This window comes from Capsicum annuum, chromosome 4, assembly GCF_002878395.1.
Source record: "Capsicum annuum cultivar UCD-10X-F1 chromosome 4, UCD10Xv1.1, whole genome shotgun sequence".
Classification (NCBI taxonomy): Eukaryota; Viridiplantae; Streptophyta; class Magnoliopsida; order Solanales; family Solanaceae; genus Capsicum; species Capsicum annuum.
Window position 1 is genome coordinate 20,951,022 of NC_061114.1, and position 22,406 is coordinate 20,973,427.

Here is a 22,406-nt window from a genome sequence, read left to right on the forward strand (position 1 = left end):
ATTTAAGTTGAGGGTGGCTATTATAAGGGTGCGTGATGTAAAATAATTATGAGGAATGGTAGAATAAAAGAAAAAGAATAAAAAGTAGGGTGCTGTAGAAAAAGAATAAGAAAAGAATAGTTGTGAAAAAAATGAATAAGAAGAATTGCACCAATCCTCAATGTGTGTGATCAAGAGAAGAGAAGAATTGAGAAAAAGGTTAATAAGTGAGGCCCCAAAAGTTAAGGTAGTGCCCTTAGTCACTCTAAATGCCATTGAATATCATACCAGCCCTTAGCTTACATTACAAGCCCAAAAAAAGAACTATAGTGATCCTAACTTACCTGTATGGACACCTTGGTAATGAAAATAAGGGCAAGCTTATGGTATTTGGCATACATTGACTGGAATTTATTTCTGAGAGTGAGTGTCTCTTGACTGTCCCCACATTAACATGCTTGAGTTCATATATGAGTGAGGAGGGACTTCTTTTTTGTGAGGGCACACTGGTTATGTTGCTAGTTGCTAACTTGTTTGGATAAGTGTAATATTGATATATGCATGGTTGTTGTTGCTGAATTAATGCCATATCTTGATTCCTTTGGGTCACTTTGTTGATCTTCATTTATATACACAGTTGGATTTATAAGTAATTGAACTTGGAGAGTGGCATGTGTTTTGAGCTAAACTTAATAATCAACTGTCATAGGTATCTTATGTTTCTTTTGGTTAAGCATCGAAGTGTTATGTTATGTAGCTGCTTGAGGACAAGCAATTGTTTTAAGTTGAGGGTGTTGATGTGCTAGATTTCTGTAGCACATTTAATGCTTTTTAACTAGAAATAATTGTGAATTCTTAAGCAACTTTTGTCGTTTTTGATGTTTTACTAGTGATATTGTAGTAAAAGGTTGAAGGAATAAAAATAAACAACAATGGAGCAAAAGGAGTGAAAACTGAGCAGAAAGAGAAAAAAACATGGCTGACGACATTCGTGATACGTCGTCAATGTTGTGATAGGCTATCAGAATTGGCGTCATCCTAAACCAGGGACTTGAAGTTGAGAAGCAGTTATGACGCCCATTTGTGACACGGCGTCAAAATGGTGATAAGGCGTCAAGAATGTTGTCAGCCTTATCCAGAGAAGTAGCACTTAAAGAAGAATTCTGACAACATCTGTGATACGCCGTCAGAATCCTGATACGGAGTCAGCTACATCGTCATACTAAGGTAGATATTGAAGACAACTCGAGCAAATCTGATGCCATCCGTGATACGCCGTCAGATCCTTGATGTGGCATCAGCTACATCGTCACCTGTCCAAGAAAAATAATTATTTTGTTGTTTTATTTCCATAGTTAGGCTGAAGTATTTAAGGCATAGTTGAGGGTTTTTCTAATTAATTTCGAATTTGTCTTAAATCAGGGTTATAAATAGCAACCTTTAGGGTTTCATTGAGGGGCGGCCTGGAGAGGCCAGGAATCACTTTTCTTTCTCTAGTTTTCGACTCTCTTAACTTAGAATTTAATTTTCAATCCTTTGATTTAGTTGTGGGAATTTCTTATTTTATTTGGAGGAGAATCAACTTTGGATTTCATCTTTTGTAAGTTTAATTACTTTAATTTATGAATTCAATCTTTGTCTTCTCTTTCTATCTTATAAGCAACTGAAACCCACAACTAGGGTTGTGGGATCTATGATTATTATTTCATTGATTTAATAGTTGGATTAGGGTTTGAGTGATTGTGGGAATGTCTTGAACTTCTGTTGTTTTAACTTGAATCTATTGGTTGCAAACATTAGGTTATGCCTTAGGTTTTATTTGCTTCAAACAGAGAAATAGACTAGAGGACGTGAATTATCAATAGGGACTCGGAAGCTACCAACCTTCTATTTAATGATTGATATCGTAATGGGATTAATCTACCTGAGATAACATCCTTATTGAAATAGATATGTTATCTAAGTTTGAGAGAATTAGATAATTAATTGTCTGGTGAGGTCAAAAGATAAGTCAGATAGTATCGTCGTCGGGGATATTCTGTTGTTCCTATCTTCCACGAGAATCTTGAACAATTATTATTCAATGGAGATTAATAGTCATAGGGATCACAACCCTAGTTTCTCTATATCATTGATTCAAAATATTGAAATCTAAGATTTGAGTTCTAAAATAAGTTGAAACATTAGTATTTGTTTGATTGATAAAAACCTCGTTTTGTCTTTTCTTATTATTTGTTTGAATTTAACTTGTAGCTATCATTTTGAACTAGTTTAATCACCACTCACATTGTTCCCAGTGGATTCGACCCCAACTCCGAAGTTGGGTAAATATATTGACAACGACTGCCTTGCACTTATTTGAGGTGTAAGTTAAGCATTATCATTTATTGAGAGAGTATGTCATGTTATTGCTTTAGTAGTTTAGATGTTGTTACAGTGGTATCAAAGTAGATTCAGGTTCTATCCTATCCCTCGACTTCAAGATTATTGTCTTACTTTATATCATTTTTACATTATATTTGAGCTGAGTTGGACGATGATGCCTATCGAGTACCCGTGTGTTTTGGTACTCATACTACCCTTCTATACCTTTTTGGTGCAAACCTTGGTTCTAGTTTCCGCCGTTGAGCTAGTTCGTATGAATTGACTATTTGGAGATAGGGTGAGATCTTGGAGATAATGTTGCCCTCTTTCCCCTCTATCCTTATTTGTATTTTGCTTTTGAGATAAATGTATGAGATTATCTAAGACATTTTATATTTTGAGATTGTAAATTCCTCTTGTCAAGTTTACAAGCTCTTGTATTAATACTATCAGGTCGTGGGATTTGTGTTTGAATATCGGTTGTCCTTAGTTGTGAAATGTTGTTGTTATATATTGTGTTCACATATAGGGTCAAAGTTGACGTCCGGACCAAGGCAATCCATTGCAATAGCTCCAGGTTATGGTATCAGCTTACCTACCAGTAGGATGTGGTAGGTGCCATCATGACTCCAAATGGGGTCATGACAATGGCATCAAGGATTAAACTCCTAATCCTATTTATCCTAGTAATAACTCTAATACAAAGAGAAATATGCAACACCTCTACTGCACAACGCCCTAGCTAACTCAAACTAAGGTAATATGCTAACTCTAGCTTTGAAATCACCTAACTATAGATGACAACATGAGTTTGTAAAATTACAATAAAACACCTACTATTAATAGACAACAAAGTAGGCAATGTTTTAATCACAATACAAAGACTCAATTACAACAAGAATATGAATTATAACTTGTGAACGATCAGTTCCCTGTTTCTTAATAGGCTTTGATTCAGGATTTTCAAGAGATATATTTGTCGTGAGTATATGGAAGCTTGGTTTTCTTTTTGAGGAAGATGATCAATATAATTAAGATGAGAAAACCTAGGATGAATTTCATTGGCTGAGGCCAAAAAATTGCAGTAGCTTTTCCCACCTACTTTGTACTTTCATCCAGTTGTACATGACAATGATATGGGTGCGGCCAATCAGGTCCCTAAGTAGTTGCAACTTTATCATCACATAAAAAACTAAGAACTTAACAATTTTCCCTTTTTGATGATGACAAACCCATGCACATCTTCATTCACAAAACTTACATACATGCAAGTATTCTTACGGGTTCACAACCTATTTCCCTATCACTATACCATCTTCATTTATTCTCCTGTCTTTGTGCTCCCTTTCCCCTGAGTGTGAGAACCTATGAGTATGAGAACCTGTTCCTCACACATGGGATACACCACTACACCTTATCAATCACCATACTGCCTACACATTACCACTACACTTTATCAAGAACTACACCTCTCCATCATTCTATACCTTATCAGTTTCCACACTTTCCATATATTACCACTACACCTTATCAATCACTACACCTCATAATCTTTCACCTTTTGGCATCATCAAAGTGGTAAAGCTATAAAACATGTATAGATAAGCACGCATATTAATTCATGGCCATTGAGGCTACACTTACATGAACAAGAAAGATTAGACAAAGTAAAAGAAAAGAAAATTATTCATTAATCTAGCTAGATAGTATCAAACACAATTCAAAATATTAAAAATAAAAACGTAACCACATTAGTGTCAGTCACAACAGGAGTCAACAAAAACTTAAGAGAATCAGAGTTAAACGGGGCTTAAGATGGGGGGCTTGAGGACCAGATTAGGAAAAGTTCTAAGAAGAGGGACCAGGAGGAGTGTGGGATAATTGTCTAAGCAGCAGAGTGTCATGACCTAAATCGAGACCCTAGCCATGACGGGCATCCCGAACCATGAAGGCCTGAGAGGCCCCTTAGAATACTATCATAAGCATAATCCATTCATAAATCAAAGTGTGGAAGATATAATGAAATTAAGAAAATCTGAAAATCAAATTATGTCAATAATGTTATGACAATAAAACAACCAAAACTCATCCACGAAGCCTCTACTGAATACTAATTATCTAGGCCGAGACAAGGCCCCCTACTGTACCATAACTGAAGACTCAAGATATAAATAAATACCTTCCAAAAAATAGATGGGTCACCAATTCTGTCATAATCCAAATGTTCTACTAATATGATGTACTATGCGACTATACCGCAAAACCTAAAATAGGGAAGGGGTCAATATTTGGAAAGTATTGGAATGTAGAACAACCCAAAAATAACGTATACTTCATGCAACATCATTTAGAGCATTGTGAAAATAATTTAGCATAATATATATAAAAACACATGGGTATTATTAAAGAGCTTCAAAACATTCTTGTAAATCATAGACTCAACTCTTTGCTTTAATTCTGAGCTAGATGGTACACCCTAAATTTCTATAATCTCATGGTCTATATGAAATACGCCCTTGACTCGGAGGCCAAGCTACCAACCCAAGTTTGCCACAAGAGTTGGGGTATGAAATAAAATAAGGTATGCCTCCTTATTGACACACCATGTTATGAAAAAGTCTGCCTTCTTACTAACATACATATTATGAAACCTACATTGGCAAAATACAATTTTGGGAAATAAGTTATCTGAACTAGTGCTTTCTTTGGATTACCATCTAACTCTCTTTAAGCCCACTTTTAGTCCTTTAAAACCATGCTTCATGCTTATAAAAGTTCATTTCTGATTCTATTAAGGGCATGCCATAATAGGGTATCGTCCTACCCAGACTTGCAATTCATTCACATCATACCACATTATATCCATTGCCCTTTTTATTCAAAAGCATATTAATGACCACCTAAAAGATTTAAACATCACATGAGATAGTTCTTGTATCAAATATCATATGAAATTATACAAAACACTCACTTTTCAATACTTTAACATGTAGTGGTCAATTTTTACATAAAACAGATGCAACTCTTCAGTAAGAAACAATAGCATCTAGAAAAATAATAACCTCTTTGAAAAACATGTAAAACTCCCATGCATAATTAGTAAGAGGCATCTAAAACTCAAGAATTATCCTCATTCATAAAACAACCCTAACATTAGTTATACATAAATCTCATGATAAAAAAAGTTCTTATAATTTATGCTCTCAAACCCATTTCAGAATTCATAACATGTTAAGACCACAAATTTCATTATGGTAGGGGGAAATTTCACAAATTATACTCATAAATCACTTTTCGAAACCCATACCATATATGCACATGATTATAATTCAAGTTCATGGAAACCCCTCTAGAAGTTTCATAATTTCATTAAACATGGATTCATCATGCATGCTCTTCAAACGATTTCCAAAATCCATTACATCTATGTAATTATATATCTTAAAAACTTGTTAAAAACGTTAAACTTATGCCCATGAGATTTAGGATAGTCCCATATACCTTTTGACTACGGAGTGATATTTAGGGATTTACAGAGGTGATATAACATTTTAGGACCCTTTATTCATCCAAAAAGGATTAGGAATTATTTGGGGATGTGAAAAGTCCACTTTTCCCTTAAAATAACTCAAAATGAAACACTTTTTGAATCGTGATAAAGTCTTGGAAGCGCAATTCCAAAGCAAATGTTTGCGGCATAATGCCAAAGCAAACCTCAAAGAGTTTGTGGTACAAGTTCAAAGCGAACCTAAGGTAGTGCCTCACTAAAGCACTTATAACTTTTGATTTAGAACTTGGATTGATGAGTGGTCAGTTTTATTAGAAAGAAGACTCAAAGGGATTTAATTTGATATATAATGGTCCACATAAATCCTTATATTCTAGGATTAATGGTCATTGGAAGTTGACCCAAGCAAAATCATTTACCAAAATTCAATGGATAGAAAAGTTCTCAACTTTAAGCTAGGTGATATTTAAGACTTCAATCCATCTCCGAAGATGTTCCTACCCTAAGGAATCATTATTCACACTTATTTATAGGTAGAAACCATTGGGTTCAGGCCTATATATGTAGGAACGATGGCTCAATATCTATCCCAAAAATATGGGGTGTTATACAGGGTCATTTTTTCACTCTCTGTAGTATGAGTCTTCAAGAGTTGCTAAGTCAGATCCTCATTCTTTATAGATAAGATCTCGACCTTTTCTTTTAATTTCTTCACTTTATTTCGCAAGTCAGCATTTTCAACGCTTAGCTTTCTAGTTGAACCTGTTCTCTTCTTTTCTCTTTTCACTGATGCTACCTTTAGTGTAGCAATCTTTACATCCATCTAAGCCACTATGGCTACCATAGAATCTCGCTCCTTCCTCAAAATAATCTGAATATCAATTAACTTAGAGATAATTATCTTTGACTTCCCACCTCCTCTTCTAGGAATACACTCATTGTCTTCCAAGGTGGAAGTATTAAATATTTGTTTGATTAATCCAACCTTTCTCCTTACATATTAAACATTGAATTATGTGAAGACCCAGTTAAGCCAAAATCTATATAAACCATATTTTCCATCTTTTATAGTCATATTAGTGTTGATGTGTTCAGTCACAATTGAAGAAAGATTGAACTTCTGGTATTTTGATAGAATCTGTATAAGGAATAGATCATGCCCTATCACAGTGGTTCTTTTTCATATATAGGAAGGAGTGCCATGTTAACCAACTCAAAGAGTAATTGATATTCACCTTTCAAGGCCTTTTTATTGATATTTTTATATGCAATCATCAAGACTTTGATAGATCTTCAAAAATTTCTCACATCTCTTCTCCTTTCATAAAGACCCAATCCCTGTTGTAAATACCCCAATAATCTCTAACATTACCTTTTCATCAATCACAATGTTTATCTTATTGACTTTAGTGTAATGTATCGACTATCACTGGAGAAGGTCAGATTGTGGTAGAACATTAGAACTACCTTTTCATGTAAAGGAGAAATTATTGACTTAAACAAATATTCCTAACATTGTAACCTCACCCAATTAGACAACTCAAGCATCCCTCGCATACCAATAATAACTGGGTCAAATACACTTTGAGGATTTCTTGTTGCTCCTCTCTTGATGACACCTTCTCTTTTCTCTTATATGTAGAGGCCTTTTCTGAGGGACCAACTCCCTTAGCGGAATCCCTAGGGGTTCTTGAGGTCTTGGAAGACTTGGGACTAGAACCTGTTCCCTTAATATTATCCCTCTTAGATGTTTTCCTCTTACCAGTACTTTTGGGCACTGATTTCTTAACCAACACTCCCGTTGGTGTCCCTTTCTTGGGAGATGCAACACCCTTTTCTTTTACCTTGGCTCTAGAAGTAGCCACACTCCTTTCAATATTAGAATCAAGTGATTCATCATCATAGTCACTCATGATCTCAAAGAGACTCTCAAAATCACTATCACTGCTATCATAAATGTACTCACAGTATCCTCATCAGATTCATCAACTTTCACTAGCTTTTCAACAATAGGTTCAATCACATATACTTCTTTCATCTTTAGCATTATCCTTTTCTTAGTAATAGTCTTGTTTCTATCTAAGGCATCTTTTATTGGGTTTCTTAGACTTGTTTTGGTCCTAGAATGTTTTAATACTTTAAATGAAACTTTGGTAGAGGATGAAGATCCCTTCTCAAATAGTTTCTATGATAAGGGGAGATCATCTTTGCTATCAGAATTGCCTATTCATCTACATAACCACAAAAAAGGTCTAGCACTGGTGGTAGCACTAGGTTGTTATCCTCAGTGTTATGGATTATTTTGCCTCCTAGTTGACAAGAAAACATGGAATGCATTCCACTTAGGTGAGCCAGGTGAACTAATGGTCTTAGGGGGCTCTCCACTAAGAGTAGTAAGGACTTGAATCCATATCACTTCACTCATGGATAGTATATTCGAAGAGGTCTCCTTAGATATAGCCAGATCCCCTTCAAATAAATTCTCATCTATTGACAAACTTCTAGATTTTCTAGACGACTCCATCTTGAATGGGGATGGAACCTTAGAGGAAGAGTCCAAGGTTGACTCTAAAAGTACTGGTTAATCTAGAATAACTGGGACTTTGTTTTAAGAGGTGTTGATTTTTGGGTCTTCAACCTTGTCTTTAGATGGGTCTATTTTGGGGGTTGGTATACAGAATGTGTCTTTGACAATATTCTCAGAAAAGGGATCATCAGATATATCCTTTGACTTTTGAGTAATGAATTCCCTCGCAATTGTGGGAAGAGAGAGAGAGAACTTTGTAATAGAAAACCTATTTTGCAATTTAAAATCAGATGTGGTGAATGAGGTACCAAACACCCTCAAGGTAATTGGCTCATCTTGGGGGGGGGGGGGATGTTAGTGAAGGATTCGACATTTTGGCTTAGGAAGAAATTTGAGAGATTTTAAAGAAAGGATGAGATGAACACTTAAAAATTGATTTTGGGAACTGATAATCTATGAGAGAGAGGTTTTTCAAGAATTGTAAATAAGAAATTAGATTTCAACTTAAATATAAAGTGAGGGAACAATTTAGATTTACTAAAAGGTTGTGACTGATGAGACGTGTCCGGTTAGATGGACATTTCTCATAACCTTAAAGTATGGGTTACCGCTTTTTGAAAGTACGATAGAGTGACATGGAATATAGTTATTAAATGTAAAAATCCACTATTACAACATAATATAGGATACTAACTTGATTAGGGACCTGGTCCCTACATGATTTTCTGAACATAACGCAACTTTGAGCTGTATCATCCTCCTCTTCATCTTTTTATTCTTGCCATGAGTGTATATTTGCAGTAAATATAAGATTTAATTAGACACGTGAGACATCATCGAACAAGGATACCTAATCACTAAATCATATCCATATTTGGAGGGTTAGGAAGAGAAATATGCAATCAACTTGGTCTCATCATCCCTGCCTTGTCTTGTTTCTTTCAACCAGTTCCTTGCCAAAGAGACTTAGTAGATCTATAAGCTATATGCTCTCCATTACTGTGATAACACCATCTTGATCAACCAGGTACCCAAAACAAACAATATCAACCCTCCTGACCAAAGTAGCATAAAAGAGTTATCACCACCAGGATAGTATGGGACCAGGTTCATTCAAGACATTATCATAAATCTTTCCAATTCTACTAATACACTCTCTACATCCATCACAAAGGTAGACATTGTCTCTTTCATGGGCTTTTATAAAGAAGAGATCTTCAATTTCTCCAGTCATGTTCCATGAACAATCACCATCCACAATCCTGTAGTGACTGCTTCTTCTTGCTTTTCTCTATATCAATAATCTGTTGTTAGTCTTGGGAACCCATTTCATCTTTAGTTCCTAGAATGGTGATAGAGGATAAATCAGATTTTTCTTAGTCCATCCAGGTAATCTATCCCTTTCTCTTCTTAAAATAGAGAGGTTTCTCATGTCTTTTTCACCTGCTATTCTAGATGAGCACAACTCTCTTGTGTGGCCATCTTTTCCACAGTGAGTACACAAGAGATTATCCATGCCATTGATATATCTGCTACATGGGTTGGAGGTTGCATTTAGACTGTGATACCCTAATCCTTTCCTGCTACTTGACCCTTGACTGGTGAGACTGGTTAGAACTTGAGATGATGTAGTCTATTTGAAAGCCTTTTAAAGCTCAGCCTTAACCCTTACCAGTTCTTTCTCAAGTTCTAAACTCTTTTCTAGTAAAGCAGTCAGATCATCCTTGGCCATAGCCAACTCTTCTTCTAGCTCAAATTAGATTCTTCTTCTTTCACTCTTCCCTTGTGAGTCAAGTTAGACATTTCACTAAGCTTTTCAATTAAAATATCATTTTCATGGGAGAGCAACTTGCCAGATGCCTGAAGTTTAGTCACCTGTACATTCAATTCAATCATTTCTTTCTTATATTTTTTAAGATCTTTCTTCAAACTTTCTTTATCTTTAATAGGTTCATTAACGGTATCAATAAACATAGAAGTATAAGATTTTAGTTTCTTAAAAGATTAGTCTTTGAGATTATCTTTGATATCTAGAAGAGTTACCAGGTCATCCTCATAATCATGTGAATTTGCATTAGAGCAAGAAGAGAATCAAAAACTTGAACATAATCATCCTTCGCCATCATGGACATATCTTCTCCTTGCTATGATTCATCTAAATCATCTATCTACATTCCTATTGTACTTACCTGGGACCCAGTACTTACTATTTTCCTGTTCAATAGGTTGCTTTACAAACTCCTTGTATTCAACCTTGTGCATAGGAAAGTCTTTGATATAGTGTCCCATCTTTCTATATTTGTGCCAGGTGTCGTTTTCCCTTTCTTCTCTCATGTGTCTACTGGATTCTCCTCTTCTAAGTAGGGCTCCTAGTTTTCTTAAAGCTTTGAAAACTTTATTGGCAATGTAAGTTGTTTCCTCATCCTCAACACTAGTGGTCTCATTTGTTGCCTTTAGGACCAGGTTCTTTCCCAACTTGTTCTCACCCTTGTTTTTGTCCTGTATCTTCATGATCTCATACATTTTGAGATTTCCAATGAGCTCATCCATGATTATGGTCTTCAAATTCCTAGCTTCATTAATTAAATTTACTTTTCTCTCCCATTTCTTGGATAGGATACAAAAAACCTTGCAAACCTATTTGGTGGTTTTAATTTCCCAAACAGTAGAGTTCATTAGTTATAGTTATGAATCTTGTGTGCATTTCTTGAATAGACTCTCCTCTCTTTATGGTAAAAGTCTCATATTATGTAGTCAACATTTCAACTTTTGACTCTTTTATTTGGATAGAAAATTTATGAGTTGTTTGAAGGCAGTCCAAGATCTCTTTGTCTGTATCACAAGTAGAGATCCTATTATACTCACCAGGGCCAATGCCACAAACACGCAATTTTTTAGCTTTGTAATTCTTTTCAATCTTCTTCCTATCAGCATCATCTTAGTTCTTTTTAGTGTTAGGAAAATTTGAAGTCACCTCACCAACCTTTACTGCCCTTGTGGGGACAAAAAGACCATCTTTAATAACATCCCACAACTCAGAATCTTCTGCGATGATTAAATCATGTATTCTAGTATTCCACCACCCATAGTATTTCCCAATGAATTTGGATGGTCTAGTGGTAGACTGGCCTTCTTCAAGATTTGGAGGAGTAACCATGTGAAATATCCTTCCAAGGTGTTAAATTTTTCTGGAAGTCCTTGCTTTGACACCAAATGAAGAGTTAAAATGAGTTGCCTTCCAACTTTGGGACCTGGTCCCAAACTGACTCAAATAGAAAGAACCAACAAGAATCTTAATAGTAAAGTACGTGAGTAGAGTAAATGACAAACACAATAATTTTACGCAGAAGATCCTTTCTTAAGGAAGAAAAAACATGATTTGCCTCTAGGATTTCTAAAGCTCCACTAATATTGAAGTAAACTTGAATACGAACTTTATGAAATCATGGATTAAACTCCCAATCCTTCTTCTTCTAGTAATAACTCTATTATAAAGAGAAATGTGAAATACCTCTACTGTATAACATCCCAGCTAACTCTAATTGAGATAACAAGCTAACTCTAGCTTCAAAATCACCTAACTCTAGATGATAACAATGAGTTTGGGAACTTACAACAAACATCTACTAATAATAGACAACAAAGAAGGAAACATTTTAATCACAATACAAAGACTCATTTACAACAAGAATATTAAATATATCTTGTGAGCCATCAGTTCCTGTGGCTAAAGAGGCTTTGATTCAAGATCTTCAAGAGAGATAATTTTTTTGAGCATATGGAAGCTTGAATTTTCTTGTTGAGAAAGATGAGAAATATATAAAAGACAAGAAAATCTAGGGCGTATTTCAATGCTGAGGACAAAAAATGCAGTAGCTTTTGCCACCTACCTTGTACTTATGCGGCTAACCAGGACCCAAAGTAGTTACAGCTTCGTCATCACATATTCATAAGGAACTAGGTCCAAACATACCATTTTTAAATCATCAAAAATCCTAATTAGTTACAGCTTTGTCATCACATATTCATAAGGAACCAGGTTCCAACATACCATTTGTCAATAATCAAAACTAAGGACTTAATAGACAAGAAATAGCGAGACAGTCAACTTAGTGCATAGAGTTAAATGTGCGTAAGAAGGATCATAAAATATGTGTAAATATGCTGATATAACTTCTAATTTAATGATAACTAAGCTATATTAAAGATAAAGAAACTATGTGTAATTATAATAGGGTTAGGGTCTCTATATTAGACATATGCCACTAATAGTCCACCATTAGAAAAGTGAAAATCACTTTCTTTAAAATTCACATTTTGATTTGAAAGATAATTTCGTATTCCAACAAGAGACAAATATTTATAATGGACATACATTGAAGTGGATATTTCTCTGTAGAGAAACAAATCCTAAACACTTCTACAACCCTAGAGACATGAATTTCACTTTGAAATTTGAAATCAGTTCTTTTGAGTTCACATTTCACTAGAAAAACAAGGACTATGTTCTTAATTCTTTCTTTCCATACATCATGAAAGAAGAAAAATTGCAAAAATACAAAAATAAGATGATCAAGACTCACACTGTGGATTATGAAAACATGTACAATTTACATGACATAAGGAAGCTGGTGAATCTTAATTATCCTACCTCTTTTGAGACAATTGCGATCCAATAAAACTAGAAAGATATGATCTTAAAGGATCTGGACAGATTCATGGCGAGGAAAGTTGGCAAGACATAGAAAAGAGGGTATTTATTGTTTGGTCCTCCAGGAAAATCTAGTTTGATTTCCATGATGGTGACTTATTTGAACTTGATATATATGATTTAGTGTTGACTGCACTATGGAGGAATTCGAATTTAAGGAATTCGTTGATTGCCACAACCAATAAGTGAATTTTGGTGGTTGAGGACATTGATTGTACCATTTACTTGCAAGATAATTTGGCTGATTGTACCATTGACTTGCAGGATAATTTTTTTAATCAAGTTGTTATTGTTCATTCAAATGGTTTTCATCAGCCAGAAACAAGGTAAATTAGTTTTTTATTTTCTATTTCCTATCTTTACTATCTACTAGGTATGAACTCACACTAATACTAAATGTTTAAATATAAAATGTTTATTTAGACAGTAAAAAGTTGAGGCATAGTGAAGTGGATTTAAAAAATTGTTCACCAAGTTGTATTTTAGTTTACGGGAGAGAATGAAATTTGAAAGAGTTTGTTTAGTTTATTTTGTGTGGTTAAACTCACATGGAAGAAAATTTCATGTGTTAATTTACTTGGTTAAGAAATGAACTTAGAGAGCAAGTAAAAATTTATGGAAGATAAATTTAGCCACAAATTTTGTATTTATTTTTCCATTTCTTAATTTGTGCTTAGAGCCCACGTTTGACCATCTATAAAAGAATGGTCATTCTTCATTGTAATATGATTCCAAAAATTCATAGGTAATCCATTGCTAGAGTAGAGAGTTGAGATATCAATTCTCTCAGTTATAATTGAGGTCTCTGCCTTTTCTTTGTTAATATATAGACAGTTGTTCTCTGGGGGATGTAGGTTCATTTTGATTCGAACCAAGTTAAGTATTGTTCAATTCGAACCACAAAATCTTGTTTCTTTTTCTTGTTCTTTATTTCATCTTTTTGCTAACAATTGGTATCAAAGCCAATGCTCTATCTAAGTATATTCTGTGATTGTAACATAGTCTAAACATCAATATCAGAAAAGAATTACTTTGATTTTCTGTATTTACAAATACTCTCCGTAGTACAAAAGAAAGAACAAGTAGCGATGAGTTCACTAAAGTTTTCATTGATAGATTTAGTGGTGCAATAACTTTAATATCTTGAAGATCCAGATGATGGAGTTACTGTTGAGGGAATATTCAATATATGCTATTGACGGAAAGTACCCAATGGTATATCAAATTTTGACAAATAGAAGATTGAAGGTGATGTATTAAGTGTCATCCAATTGTCTCTTTCCATCTAATATGCTCTGTGAAGTGAGCATAGGTACAGATGAGTCGGCTAAACAATTATAGGACAAGCTGCAAGGTCTTTATGGCGATCATATAGATTGAAACTCAGAGTGATAAGAACTAAAAGGTTGGTGTGACCACAACTAAAACTACTGACCAGGATTGATTTATGACAACAAGGATGTTATTACAAAGATATCTTTACACATTTAAGATGAAGTCAGGTACTTTGTTGCAAGACCATCTAGATGCATTCAAAAAATTTGTCATAGACATACAGACTACTGGAATTGAATAGATTGAGGAGTCACTAGCATGTGCATTGCTATTTTTATTGACTCCAAAATATAGTGATATTGAGAATTCAATGATGTCTTGTAAGGAGCCTATAACTTTTAAGCAAATACAGATATTACTAAACTCTTGTGTGTGAGAAGGCATTTTGAAAGACACAATAATAATGAAGTTAGTGGGCTCTATTTGAGAGGTAGTACTAGTTATATGGGAAAGAGAAAATAAAAGCACATACCAAAGTCTCGTGTAAACAAATAGAATTCCATAAGAATGGACACTTCAAATGAAATTGCCCGATGTCCAAGGAAAAGGTAAGTGAATCCATTGTTGAATAGATATATAATTTAGATAATGAATATTTACTTATAACATCATTCAATAGTGGAGTCTATAGAAAAAAATGAATGCTAGACACTAGTTGTACTCTGCATATGACATTTCAAAGAGATTGGTTCAATAACTATGAGAAAGTGGAGGAACAGTAGTAATGGTCAATAATGTAACTTGTAAAATAGTTGGCATTGGCTCAGTTTGGGTTCTCTTCCTTAATGGAATCATGAGGACTATTACAGAAGTTCATCATGTTTTTGATCTAACGAAGAATTTGATTTCTCAGGGCACTCAACATAAACAAGGCTATAAGTACATGAGCGAAGGAGGAATTATAAAGGTGACTAAAGGTTCTTTGGTCATGCTGAAGGCCAAGCAGAAAGATGGCCTGTACACACTAGAAATAAGCACTATTGTTGGCTTTGCTAATGCATCTATAGTGTTGTGATCAAATAATGAAAGATCATAGAACATGAAATTAGGTCATATGATCGCATGAGGATTGAAGATTCTAATCAACCAAAACCTTTTAAATATTATAATATTAGTGCACTTGAAATTTGTGATCAATACATCCTAGGGAATCTAAGGAAGGTCAGCTTCAGCACTGGAGAGTACAAGAAGATAAGGATGCTAGTTTACATCCATTCATATTTATGGGATCCTCTAAAGTTCCATCTAAGGGTGGAAAGAGGTAGTTTCTCACATTCATTGATGATTTTTCATGAAAGGTTTGGGTGCATTTCTTGAGGGAGAAAAGTGATATTTTTGATGCATTTAAAGCATGGAAGATATTGGGTGAAAATCAAAAAGAGCTAAAATTAAATATCTTTGCATAGACAATGGCTTAGAGTTTTGCAGTGAAAATTTTAATGATTTTTGAAAGGTTCATAGGATCTCAAGATATAAGATGATCAGTAACACACCATAACCAAGTGGATTTGTCAAGAGAAAGAACAAAACACTTCTTGAAAAGGCTTGTTGTATGCTGCAACAAGCCAAAATGTCCAAAGTGTTTTGGGTTAAAGCAGTTCACACTATTTCTCATATTGTCAAATGATCTCCAACATCAGTGATTGACTTTAAGACTCCAAACGAAGTATAGTGGGTGAACCCTCCAACTATTCATACTTACAGGTATGTGGATGTCCAGCTTATATCATGCCAATGATGGAAATCTTGAACCAACATCTATAAAAGCCATTTTCATAAGGTATGTGGATGGAGAATAAGGATACAAACTTTTTTATTTGTCGTTATCAAATTTGTAGTTAGTAGAAGTGTTACCTTTGATGAATCCTCTATACTTGATTTTTGTAAAATTTCTATAGAGTTATTAGAAATGAGAAAAATGAGTAGGTGGATCTTCTGGTGAAGCTTAACAAGGAGAAGGATCAAGAGACTCAAGTAAATGAGTCAATAGATGTAGAACTTGAAGACCTTGTTGTCAATGAACCATCCATATTTATGAAAGGAAGGGACAAAAGGCATATATGGAAATTGAAAAGCCTTATAGAGTAAGCAAATCTAATTGTATATGTGTTTATAACTGGAAAAGTAGAGATTAAGAATCTTGAGCCCTCCTTATTTAGTGAAGCAATATTTTACAATGATATAGCACAATGGTGGTTAACCATTACGAAAGATATAGAGTTTTTTCACAAGAATCAAAGATGAGTCTTAGTTGAAAGGCCAAGGGGAAGAGAACAGTTGGATGCAAATGGATCTATAGAAATAAAGAGGGAATTCAAAAAGTTGAAGATTCTAGGTTCAAGGAGAGATTAGAAAAATTCATCCAAAAGAATGAAATTACCTACAATGTGATCTTTCTCCAGTCATAAACATAGATCAATTCGCATGCTATTAGTGTTGGTTGACCAATTTGACTTAAAGTTTTAACAATTTGATGTCAAAACTATTTTCTTATGTGCGATCTAGAAAAAACAATCTATATGGATCAACTTGAAGATTTCCTAGTTAAGGGAAAAGAATATCATGTATGCTAACTGAAGAAGTCATTGTATGGTTTAATGAAACCCCCTAGATAGTGGAACAAGAAGTTTGATGCATTTATGACTACATATGGATTCTCAAGGAGAGTATTTGATAGTTGTGTGTATTACATGAAGATATCTAAAATAAACTATTAAGCAAGGAATTTGACATGAAGGATTTGGGAGATGCAAGGAAAATCCTTGGAATGGATATTTTAAGAGAAGACAGTATCATACATTTTTCTAGGAAAAGTTAAATTAAAAAGGTTATTGGGAGATTCAATATGCATAGGAGCAAGCCTGTAAGTATACTGTTAGCTCCTCATTTTAAACTTTTTAGAGTTACAAATGCCTTAGTCTGAGGATGAGTTAGAGCATATGTTTAAAAGTTTCTTATGCTAGAACAACTATTGTCATCATGTATGCTTTTTTATGTACACACTCAGATATTGCTCAATCTATAAGTATGGTAAGCAGTTACATGTCCAACATGGGAAAAAGGCATTGGAAAGCTGTAAAATAGGTATTGAGATATCTTAAATTAACTTCTGAAGTTGGCCTAACCTTTTGAAAAAGCATTGAAGGTATTCAAGTTCTCGGTTATGTGGATTCTCACTATGCAGGGGATCTTGTCAGAAGAAGGTCCATAATTGGATACATCTTTACTCTCGTTTGCAGTACTGTTAGTTGGAAATTGAATTTATTGTCTATTATAGCTTTGTCTACAATAGATGAAGAATATATGAAAACAACGAAGGTAGTAAAAGAAGATATATGGTTGAAAGGTTTGATGGAAAAATTGAGTTTGCTTCAGTTGGAATCAACTCTAAGATGTGATATTCAAAGTACTATCATCATTAAATAGGTTCATCTTTTGAAAGCAATTATGGAGGTCCATAATTGGATACATCTTTACTCTCATTCGCAGTGTCGTTAGTTGGAAATCAACTTTACAGTCAATTGTCACTTATTCTATAATAGAGGCAAAATATATTACAATAATGAAGGTAGTAAAAGAGCCCTTTGGTTGAAAGGTTAGTGGTAGAATTGAGTTTAGTTCACTTGAAATCAACTCTAAGATGTGAAAGTCAAAATGCTATTAATTTAATTAAAAATCAAAGATTACATGAGTGCACCAAACACACTGATATTAGATTCTATTTCATTTGAGATGTTGTTGAAGAGGGAACTATCAAGGTTGTGAAGGTTATCACAGACAATAATGCTACATACATGTTGACAAAGATAGTCCCGTTTTCCAAGTTTGCAAACTGTAAGAACATGGATGGAGTACGGATCAACTCATGCAACTATGAGAGTACAGTTTCTAGGTGGAGCTACTATGTTAAAAAAAGGTTTGTTTCTTCTTATTTCTTACCACGGGCTTTGTCAGTAAGCTTAGTTTTGGCCAGAGTTGTCATTTGCATGCGCGGAATGCAAAGCAAGGTGGAGATTGAAAGAATAGGTTTGGTTTATTTTTATGGGGGTAAAACCCATGTAGAAAAAAATCTCATGTGCCAGTTTACTTAGCTAGGAAAGAACTTCGAGAGAAAGAAAAAAAATTTGGAGGATAAATTTTGTAATTTATTTTTTCTTTTCTTATTTTGTGCTTGGAGCCCAAGTTTTGCCAATTAATAAAAGGATGGTTATTCTTCATTATAATATCATTTCAAAAGCTCATAGGTAATCCATCATCAGAGTAGAGAGTTAAGATATCAATTCTCTTTGGTGTAATTGAGATCTCTCCCCTTTCTTTGTTAATATAAAGGCAGTTGTTCTCTGGTGAATGTAGGATCATTAGGATCTGAATCATGTTAAATCTTCCGTTGTCCTCTTATTCTTTATTTCAAGTTTCCGCCTACTAAATTTGTAGTCAGGCATAGTGAAGTGGAAGACAATAGGTTTTGATCGATTATTCCGAATTTTAGGATAACTAATCAATTACCATAAATTGGATAGGATCTGTTGGGCTCTTTTGGGTGCAGTATTTTGACATGACATTAGGGTGAAGGGGTTGGAATAAATTGTTATAATGATTTCTTGCCTACAGATTAGTCGAAAGTTTTTTGAAATTTTACTGACATGGAACAACAATAATTTCACCGTCCATTGATACATAATTTTCTTGAACAAATTACGTCAATTATTGGGAAAATTTATATTTGGTATTAGTGTTTGTGTAATAATTCACCTTACTAATATATTTTTTCATTGCAGGTGACCTCGTAAGGTTTATTGAATTGTATTGATGGATATGGTCTAGATGTGGAGATTAAAGAATTATAATTTTCACAACAAATCACATAGAAATCCTCGACCACAGCAACCTGGCAGAATGGATATGCACGTTCACATTGCATATTGCACACCTCGAGGCTTCAAACAACTTGCTGCCAATTACTTAGGGAATAGTTTAAAAGCTTGTAGTAATAGCATGATTTAAACAACACTTCACTAATTATGATTTAAATCAGCGAATAGCATTATTCAAACGTGTAGGGGTTTAACAACAACAACAATTTCATGTAAGCATGGTATAAAATTACAATTCATGGGAATTCCTGGTTAAAATCACTATAGGGGGATAGGGGATAGAGGCACAGATATAGGGCCTGTAGAGTGGGAAGTGTTTTCTACATCCTTCTTAGATAGATTCTTTTCATTAGAGATGAGGGAAGCCAAGGTGTTAGAGTTTATCAACTTGAGGTGGGGAAACATGAGTGTGATGGAGTACTCCCTTAAGTTTATTCAGCTAGCTAGATATGTTCCTCATGTGGTGGGTGATAGTAGGTCTAAGATGATCAAGTTCGTGTCTAGGGTATCTGATAGTATGGTCAAGGAGTGTAGGACTGCAATGTTAATTAGTGAGATGAACATATCTAGGCATATAGTCCATGTGTAATAGATTGAGGAGCATAATATTAGGGAGAAGGAGAGAGAGAACAAGAAGGCTATAACAAGTAGCTTTAATTTAACTCAGCCAAAGTCAAAAGATGGTAATCGTCCTCAGTTCCATCAAAAATCTTCAGTCCCAACTCCATCTTCAACTAGTGCCCCAGTACCCAAATTCAAAAATGATAATAGGGATAGATCACCAGGCTCTAAGTCCCAAGGCAGTGTAAGCAGTGGTCGTAAAATCCTCTTTGCAAGAAATGTGGTAGAAACCTCAGGATGAGTGTAGAGATGGTAGTAATGTATGCTTTAGGTATGGCAAACCAGGATATAATATTTGGTAGTATTGGGTAGTTTCTTAGAAAGGTAGGTATTCATGCCAATAGGGTCAGTCCCATCATTCATCGGCTCTAGCCGTCCGCCTGTCTTAGCAGGGTACGTACCACTAGTGGTTAGAATCCAAATAGATTTCATGCACTTCAGTCCCGACAAGATCAGGAAAGCTCACCTGTTGTGGTTACTGGTACATTTCATATCTTTCATTTACATGTTTATGCTTTATTAGACCCTGGAGCTTTTCTTTCTTTTGTAACCCCTTATATAGACATCAACTTTGGAGTCAGTCCTGAAATCTCAGCAGCGCCTTTTTTAGTGCCTACCCCAGTAGGTGTCTCCATTATAGCCAGAAAAGTATATAGGAACTGACCGATCACAATATCTCAAAAAGTCAATTCAGTTGATCTTGTGGAGATAGAGATGACAGATTTTGACGTCATTATCGGCGTGGATTGGATTCACTCATTCTATGCTTCAGTTAATTGTAGAAATAGAGTAGTTCATTTTTAGTTTCCAAATAAACCAGTCCTTGAATGGAGAGGTATTACTACATCGCTTAGGGGCCAGCTTGTTTTGTACCTTAGAGCGAAAAGAATGATATCTAAGGGGTGTATTTATCATCTTGTCCGAGTCAAAGACTCTAATTCTATAACTCCTAATCTTAAGTCTATTTCAGTAGTGAGGGGATTTCAAGATGTGTTCCTCAAAGATCTTCCTAGAGTTCCTTACGAAAAGGAAATTGACTTTGGAATAGACCTTCTTCCAGATACACAACCTATCTCTATTCCTTCATACAGAATGGCTCCAGCCAAACTCAAAGAATTGAAAAAACTATTGAAGGATCTCTTAGATAAGGGATTCATCAGGCCCAATATTTCCCCATGGGATGCACCAGTTCTATTCATACGTAAAAAGGATAGTTCTCTCAGAATGTGTATTTACTACCATCAGTTGAACAAAGTCATAATAAAAAACAAATACCCACTTCCCAAAATTGATGACTTGTTCGAACAACTTTAGGGTGCCAGTTTTTTTTAATGATAGACCTCACATTTGACTATCATCAGCTCAGATCTCTCCCATGAAAGGGAGAAATAGGTTTGTTAAGAAGGGGAAGCTTAGTCCACGATATATTGGCCCTTATAGAATTTTGAGCATTTTTGGAAAGGTGTCTTATGAGCTTGAGTTGCCTGCAGACTTAGCATTAGTGCACCCAGTATTCTATATCTCATTGTTGAAGAAGTGTATTGGTGACCTAGTCGTAGTTTTCCCCTTAGAAAGCATAGATGTTCAGAACAACCTTTCCTACGAAGAAATTCCAGTCGAGATCCTTAATCGACAAATTCGTAGACTAAGGAACAAAGAAGTTCCCCTAGTCAAGGTTCTTTGGTGGAATCAGTCTGTTAAGAGAGCCACTTGGGAAGAATAAGCAGATATGCAAACCAAGTACCCACATCTTTTATCTGCAAACTCAAACTCATTTTAAGGTAACAATCTTCCTAGAATTTCTCTTTTCCATGCTCAGTTTCGGCTACATATTATTCTCATGTCAGTCATGCAATCACAGAATTAGCTCAGTCATATGTCATGTTTTAGAATTAGTCATGAAATCTCATTTTCATCACCTATATTCAGCATGTAATCTCAATTCCTCAGTGCTTTTAGCTTAACCAATCTCATTTGAGTACGAATGTTCTGAAGAGGGAGATATTCTAACACCCCAAAAATCTAAACCAATGTTAGCACCATGTTTCAAACTCATGCAAAGTACATTTTCGATTTTTGGTAGTTTTATGAATGATTTTGATGCATATTAAGGCCTCAAATAAATCCAAGCTATTAGATTAATTGAAATATTTCTTACCGATTGAGTTGTTAAGAAGAATATTACTATAGTCAATTTCAAATGAGTATATCTTTTTTTCTACTTCGAATTATCCATCTTAGGACCCACCAAATTGTAGGAAATCAAATTATCTTTCCAACGATAAGGCAGCATCATGGTGAGGGAAAAAATCACGTTTGTCCTTTTCCAGTGGACCACCGCAATAATGACATACTGCATCAAGGGGAAATTTCTCATCTAGTGTGGCACTGCAATGGCGCCGCATCCCGCTAAATTTCCAGTTCGGTATTATCCATTTCTAGTGGAGAAACACAATAGCACCACGTCGCACTGTTGGAAAAAATGGG

General features: G+C 34.8%; 1 pseudogene; it reads left to right on the forward strand.

Moving 5' to 3' along the window:
- Positions 1-12,596: 12,596 nt before the first annotated feature.
- On the forward strand, positions 12,597-19,533 carry LOC107869055 (annotated as a pseudogene).
- Positions 19,534-22,406: the final 2,873 nt, after the last annotated feature.